At 41.4% G+C, this 8,141-nt stretch overlaps 1 pseudogene; it reads right to left on the bottom strand.

Annotated features, from left to right (window-relative positions):
- Positions 1–5,027: 5,027 nt before the first annotated feature.
- Positions 5,028–6,922, bottom strand: LOC102875127 (annotated as a pseudogene).
- Positions 6,923–8,141: the final 1,219 nt, after the last annotated feature.

Genomic DNA, 8,141 nt, shown 5'->3' on the forward strand with positions numbered 1-8,141 from the left:
CCTTATCTGATATGTTATTACCGAATACTTTTTCCCAGTCAGTGGCTTCCCTTTTTACCCTGTTGGAGAAGTTTTTGGATGTGCATAGGGATTTGAGTCTTAGAAGATCCCATTCATCTACGTTATCTTCTCCTGGTTGGAGGTATCCATCTTCTTTTGATGCTTCATAGATCATTCACAATTTTGCTCATTTTATCCTTCAATATTACAACTTGAGACTTGAATTTGTTCTTCAGTTCCTTTAGCTTGAGAAATGTGCAGCAAGTTCCTCCCATTGATTTTCTAACCTCAGCTCTTTTGAACATTTGGTTAAAATAATTTACTTTGTTTTCATGAGCACCCTTTGAAATCTTCTGTTCAACCCTTTAATTTCATAATTTCTTCCTTTTGTTTTGGTTTCTTGGCATTCTAGTACAATGATCAGATCTCTCTGGACATAGATTTGTTCTTTTTTTCCTGCTTTGTATTTGTAATAATCTTTTGTTCTCTTCGTGGATGATATCCTTGATATTGTTCTACAGGTTTTCTGGTCTTCATTCATTAGTGTTGAATGTCTGAAATCTGTTCTTGATATATATTTTTTTATATTTAGATAGAATAGACTCAAGATTGTATTTTAGTTCTTATGGATTTGTTTTAATTTTCTTTGTTGTTGTTATGTTCTGTCGAGTCACTTGTGACTCATAGCGACCCTATATACAACAGTTCTGAACTCTGTTCTATCCTATGCCAACCTTACTGTCTCTGACACATCTACCCCCATTACCCCAGTCATTGAGTCAATTCATCTCATTGAGGGTCTTCCTTTCTTACTCTGTCCCTCCACCCTTCAAAGCATGATGGTCCCTCTTTCAACATGCCCAAAGTATGTCAGATGAAGCCTCAGAATCCTTTCCTCCAAGGAGCATCCAGGTTTCACCCTCTCTAGGTTGAACCTGTTTATTCTCCTAGAATTCCATGGTATAGTCAATACTCTTCTCCAGCACCCTTGCTCAAAGACATCAATTCTCTTTCTTTCATCCTTAGTCATTCATTGTCCAGCTTTCTGATGCATACTTTCACATGATAATTGATGGTCTGTTTCATAGCCAGCACCTAGCCTGGTTTTCACAGCTGATATTGAACTTTACCAACTATTCTTTCCACAGATTAAATCAATCTGATTCCTTTGTAGTTCATCAGGTATTAAATTGTCATTTTTGGTTTTTGTATAAAAGTACCTGCAATGACTAAATCATTGATTGTTAAACATTCTATCTTGCCAGCCTCATTTCTGTCACAAACCTGTATTCCCAGGTCCTTCTGGTCCTTCTTCCTTGTTCCTAACTTTTGCATTCCAATCAACAATTATCACTAATGAATCTTGGTTGCATGTTTGATAGATTTCAGACTGCAAGCATTGTTATTGTTGTTGTTAAGTACTGTCGAGTCGTAGGTGACTTATAGCGACCCTATGAATGAAAGTCCTCAATACTTGTGGAGATACTATATTTCCTTCTTTTTGGCTTTAGTTGTTGGTGTGTGTATTTGAATGATAGTGGTTATAACAAGTCTTCCTTGTATGTACATGGATATTTTCTTGTCATTCACAACATTGTAGGATGGATCTAGAAATTGTCTTTTTTACTATGAATACAAGCCCGTTTTTCTTCTATTTTAATTCACAGCACAGTAGATTGATTGTCTGATTTAAAGTAGCCAATGCCAGCCCATCTCAATTCATCAGTGCCTAGTATGTCAATTTTTGTGTTCCATTTAATTTTTGACAATATCTAATTTTCCTACATTCTTACTTCATACGTTCCACATTTCAATTATTAGTGGACCTAATGATTTGCAATTATTCCTTCTAATTTGTGGTGTCTTCTGATATGAGAGATCAACCTCTAGTGCTATATCTAAGTGTGCTGTATTATTCATAGGATTTTCCAAGACCTGTTGTTTCAGAAGTGGATGGCCAATTATTTTTCCTAGTCTTACAGCATCTGACAGACAAGTAATATACACTAAGGAACAGATTAAATACTAGCAAATATATATATATATATATATATATACTATTAAGAGAACTGGACAATTACTAAATATGACAGAAGAAGAATTGATGCTTTTGAATTATGATACTGGAGAAGAATCTTGAACATTCCATGGACTTCCAAAAGAACAAATAGGACTATCCTGGGAAAAGTGAAACCAGATTCCTCCTTGAAAGCAAGCATTTTGAAACTCCTTCTCACATACTTTGGGTTTATGCTTGTAAGGATAAAGGGTCAGTGCAAGAAAGGATGATCCTGGGTTAGATGGATTAGCACCATAACTGTGGGTGGTAATGAGGGAAGGTGTATTGGAGACGGTGAGGTGGACTCAAGGAAGAGCAAAGTTTAGAGCCGTTGTTCATGGGGTTGTTATGAGTCATAGTTTACTTGAAGGCATATAACTACAAAAAGTAAGCATGCCCAGGGCTGCACCTGTTTGTTGAAGTACTTCAATAGATATTCCATCAATTTTTGAGGACTTATTTTTGCCAATGCTGCTTCTTCCTTCATTATCCTTTCTACCTATTCTACATCCTAAAATGTTTCATTGTTGACCTTTCCTTTTGGTTCACTGGTTCAGTGTATTCTTTCTTTTCTTTTAATGCTTCCTATATCATTCAATATTTTGCCTATAGGAACATTCAGTACTGAACTTGAGGCTTGCTTTGTTCTTCAGTTTGTTTAGCTTGAGAAATGTTGAATGTGTTCTTCCCTTTTGACTTTTTCACTCCAGTGTTTGCACATTATATATTTATTATATATAAGTAGGAGAAAACTTGACATAAGGGCACATGGCCATGAATGTCTCTCTAAAAGGGACAGAGGGAGTGAGTATAGCACAGTCCCTTATTGCTCCAGAGTAGAAATCAGATAAAGAACCTGTAGTCCAGCCCCATGGTGCCCCTAGAGCCACACCAACAGCAAGCAGTTCTTCTATTCATTGCTGACTTATAGGCTCACAGTTATGGCACCTACAATGGGGTTTATTTTATTTATTTATTTTTACAATTATGAAGTTAATTAGGAAAGTTAACAGGCTATAGTTCAGGTTGGCAGCAGGATACAATCCCATTTATCTATCTATCTATCTATCTATCTATCTATCTATCTATCTATTTATTTATTTATTGTGTGTATGTACCATCAAATCAGATCTGACTGGTACAGGAGGAGATTGTCCCTCCTTCCCAGGCAGAGCATCTGGTGGATTCGAACCGTGCGCCTCTGGGATTGTAGTTGTAGCTCCTTGCCACTAGACAATCCCTTTTATTTTTATTTGTTTTATACTGGGTTACTTACAAAGTTCGTAAATGTTGTTTTTCACCCCACACCTTAACCCTTTCCTTTACCCACCCCTCCCTTCACCCGTCAAATTGTACTTCTCTGTGATCAACCCCCCCACCGCCCCATTCTCACCCCACTGCTCCCTCCTCCCTGCCTTGGATTCTCTTACTCATTCCATATTATTGTTCTTATACAGTGTTTGTCTTGATGAGACCAAGTTAGTACACTTAGCATAATGCTGTCCAGTCCCTCCCAAGTTAGATAATAGTTTACAGAATCATTACTCCTGCATGTTTCATACTATTCCATTATATGAATATACCATAATCTCTTAATCCATTCCATTGTGGTTGGCTATTTGGGCTGTTTCCATGTTCCTGCGATGGTAAATAATGCTGCTATAAACAATGGTGTACAAGTATCTGCTTATGCCTCAGTTCTCATTTTTTTCCAGGGTATATTTCAAACAGTGGAATAGCTAGGTCATATGGAATTTCTATGTTCAGCTTTTTGAAGAAATGCCAAAATGCCTTCCAGAGTGGCCACACCATTTTACAATCCACCAATAATGTATAAGAGTTCCTATCTCTCAATATTCTCTCCAACATTTATTACTTGCTGTTCTGCTAAACTTGGCCACTGCTACTGGGGTAAGGATGGTATCTCATTATTGTTTTGATTTGCATCTCTCTTATTTCCAGTGATTTAGAACTTTTCTTCATGTGTCTATTGACCATCCGAATGTCCTCCTTTGTGAAAAATCTTTCCACATATCTTGCTCAACGATGAGGTTTATTAGGGAAGGAAGTTGGAAAGTGGGGGAAAGGCACCATTCCTTAATAAGTCCTGGATCCAGTCCCATTTCAGCAGTCAAATCCAAATCATTCAGCAAGGTTTGCCTCAGAGTAGTTATAACTAAATCATCCAGCAGTGTTTGCCTCAGAGCAATTACAAGTCAGCTTCTCCTTCAAATATCTGGCAAGAATGCCTAAACCTTTGATTGTGGCCAGCACAAATGTAAGAAGCCTCAGGTCATATCTTTCCACCATTTCTTCAGAACAGTGCCACAGTTTCTCCAACACCATCACCAGGGTCTTGTCAAAAGGGTCTGCTCCAGTCTCCCTCAAATGTTACTGTCACAAGCTTTCCTCATCTCAACTCTTTCTGCCCAATGTGGAAGGACTCTTTCTCTTATCCTAGTCTCACAGCTGATGTAGATTTGCAGGACCATGCTGATTTGCAAAACCATGTGTCTGCAATTAATAGCTGGAGACCAGAGACTAAACAGCTAAAAAAGCCAACTTTTAGGCTAACACTACAACTATAATACTTTTTTAAAAACCAGAACTGCAGTTTATATTGAGTTCAGAGAAATTTGGCCGTGGTGAACTAGAAGCATTGTCCTCTTCTCAGAGGATTACTCCACCCCCCTCCCTTTTCTGGCACAAGTCTGCCCCCTTGGTAGTCTGGTCCTCTAAAGAACAGACCAATTAGAAAAAGGAAAAATCCTACTCCTTCTTCACACCCACATGTTGGGATAACTTCTACTGCAGGCTAGAGCCTCTAAGAACAAGTTTTTTGGTGTGGGCTGGATCCTCCAAGTCCTTAACCATGTGCAGGACATGTCAGGTGTCATATCCCTGCCTAGGGAGTGACTGCTGGCTGGCATCCCGTAGAGCATGGAGAGACTTGGCTCCTGAGTCCAGATCACAGTGAGGTCTCTTGGACAATGAAGGTGGGACTGCTGGCCTAGTGAGGTTAACCTTTCTCATGTACTGTCAGTGCCTCCTTGTCTCTGCCATCCCAACGCATGCCATTACTCATCTTCTCTGGAAAGGCAGCGGTGTCCATGGGGAGATCCTGGCTACAGCTTCTTCAGGCAAGTCGCTGATGGCAGGAAAGAGAGGAGCTTTGGCAACAAGGGGTAAATGGTCTGAGGGTTCAGGTTTCTGCCCCGCATGCTCTCAATGAACAGACTATCAAGCTCACCATGATGACACTAGTGGAATATGGGCACTGTACCATAAATAAGACAGGGAGTAGAACTGCTGCAGCCCTATGGGCAGGGAGGGAGTGGTCAAAGGCATCAGTGTGGTCATGAGAACGGTGGTCAGATGCCAGCCAGGGAGATGCTAGAACCATCAGGGGGAGAGGCCACCACACTGGTCACTTTGCTCCAAGTGCTGATCCAGAAGACTATGATGAGTCCTGCCAACAGACTACTATGTCTCCAGGGGGGTTGGCACAAAGAAAGAACATCCCAAGGCAAACGAGTCCAAGGAGCGGCCCTTCAACCATACCAGAGATGCTGCTTGCTGCCTGCAGCACAAGTCCCAATGAGGAGGAAATATAGGCCATTCCCAGGCCAAGCAGTCCATAGCCAAAGGCAAGAATTTTGGAAAGCCTGGTAGTCTGGGCTTTAGAGAACTTAGGAAACCAGGGTCAAATCAGATCTTCCATTGTGATTGTTGCCAGTGAATTAAAAGCTGAAGATATGGTGCTGAGGGAGCCACTGAAGGGCAGGTGACAAAGAGACAAAGCAAGTCTGGCAGGCCTTTTAGGAGATCCATCACGACGTACAGGTAGAACTGGTCAGGAGCTGCTTGAGTCTGCTCGATGCTCCTGGGATACTCCTTGTAATAGGCAAACATGACCAGGCCAATGAGGCAGCCCTCGCAGAGGACCACCTGCTGGCAGAGGAACACTGCAAAGCAGGAGAGCATAGCAGCCTTCTCTGTGTCGGAGCTGAGGTAGCACCTGGTTCACTCCATACAGGGAGAACATTATGAAGACACCCCCTAAAGCCAGGGTCCAGAAAGTGTGCTGCACAAAAGGGTCTGGATCCAGCTTGATCTCAGAGATGAGTTCATAGTGGGAAGCCACCTTCAATACGTGCTCCTAGCCATCCACCTTAGCCTATCCTACAATGAGAACTGCCAGATGCCCTAGGAACATAAAAGTGTCTGGAATGCATCTGTCCAGATGACTGCCTTGAGCCCACCCAGAGCAGTGTGGACAGAACAGACAATGCCAAGGGTAAGCACAGATAGCCACAGATCCAAACCAATCACTGCATTGAAGGCCAATGATGGTGCATAGAGCACAACCCCCATGTAGATAACCATCTGAAAGATGAAGGTCACAGTTCCACAAATCTGTACTGCTTTATTGAATTGCAGCTCCAGGTTCTCATAGGCACTGGTGAGACACAGGTGGTATTAGATAGAGATGAATATGTGTGCAAAAACCAGCAGCCCCAGTAAATAGGAGTGCCCAAGGACCAATACTGAGTCCCAAATCAGTAGATTTCAGATGACACACCCAGCATAGCCACAGCTGACTGGAAGGGGGCTAGCAGGGACAGTGCCACAGGTTAAGAAACTTATCTGTCAGTCAGCTAGCAGCAGCTGGCTGATAGTATGCTGGCAACAGGCCTGGTAGAGCCCAATGGCAAGGGAGAGAGCCAGCAGCAGCAAAAATATCACATAATCCATGACAGAGAAAGTAGATGAAGGTATGTTTGCACCCGAGGTTGGGAAGAAATTAGCTGAGGTGCTCACTGATGCACTCCTATCCACACTCTGTCCTTGACCTGCGGTCATTTGGCTGCCGATGGGTTCTGGGCTCCCACTTGGCTAGACAGAGTCAGGCAGTGGCTGGTATCCAGTCAGTTTCACAGTCTTTCTCCTGTACTGAACAGCATCGCCTAGGGTGAGCTTGTGGCTCAGCCAGAGCTAAGAAGGTCCTTTCATTCTTCTGGGGATCATCATCGCTCACTCTTTCTGCTGGCTTTCCACACGTGGGTCCCATAGCCCCACAACCATAATACTTTATCTTCTCTAACTACTTTTAAAAATCATCCATTCATCTTTCTTACTTTAGTGTTTCTTCCTTTTGTTTTGGCTTCTTTACATTCTAGTTCAATTTTCAGAATGTCTTTTCATGAGAAAAGTGGAGTGTGTTGTGAGAGGGACAATTGTTAAAACTGGTAGGAAACGTTTGGAATATTGAGCATGAGGGCATGTCTGACCTCATATGAAGTGGCTTTCGGCTATTGATGCTGCTGAAGATTGTTGCCCTGTGTGAAGTTAGAGAGATCAGATGCTGCTATCTCCATGCCCACACTCTTTTCACACCTTGGTAGGAGTAATTTAAGTTATGCTCATCATCAAATAATAGCTCGTGGCAAGTAGTTAGAGATGAGTTATATTTTCCCCTAAGCACAAGGACTTTGTTGGCGAGTAGATTTTAGGAAAAAGAAAAAAAAAACCCCAAACAAACCCAAAACACCCTCTTTTTAGTTTTTGGGCATAGTATATAGCATAGTACTTAGCAACATGTACATCACAGAGAATAGCTACAGAATGAAGTTCTTCACAGTCTAACATGTAGTCACCACCTTAGAACTGGAAGTCTGGCCTAATTAGAAACTGATTTTACTTTGAAAGCAGTAACATCTTAACTTCTTCCATTCCCTTTTTAGTCAGATGCACCTTCAAGTTTCATTAAATATTCTTCATCCTGTTTGATGAAGATTTACAGTCACTGCCCACTTTTCTTATCTCTACAAGTCACCAGGAGCTCATCAGCTAAAAGCATACACTGCATCTGTTTTTTTAAGGACTGATGAACTAAGACAAGAAGTGTCCCTCAAAATAAATGAAATAGGAAAAAGAAAAACAATTAAAACCATCAACAAAACCAGAAGTTGGTTCTTTGAAAAGGTCATGTAATGAAGTTTATAGTCCTTGGTTTTAGTCCTAGGTCCATGATCCACCTTGAGTTGGTTTTTGTGTATGGAGTGAGGTGTGGGTCTTGCTT

The sequence above is a fragment of the Elephantulus edwardii genome, unplaced genomic scaffold, assembly GCF_000299155.1.
Source record: "Elephantulus edwardii isolate Elephantulus edwardi_28Jun2011 unplaced genomic scaffold, EleEdw1.0 scaffold00071, whole genome shotgun sequence".
Taxonomy (NCBI): domain Eukaryota; kingdom Metazoa; phylum Chordata; class Mammalia; order Macroscelidea; family Macroscelididae; genus Elephantulus; species Elephantulus edwardii.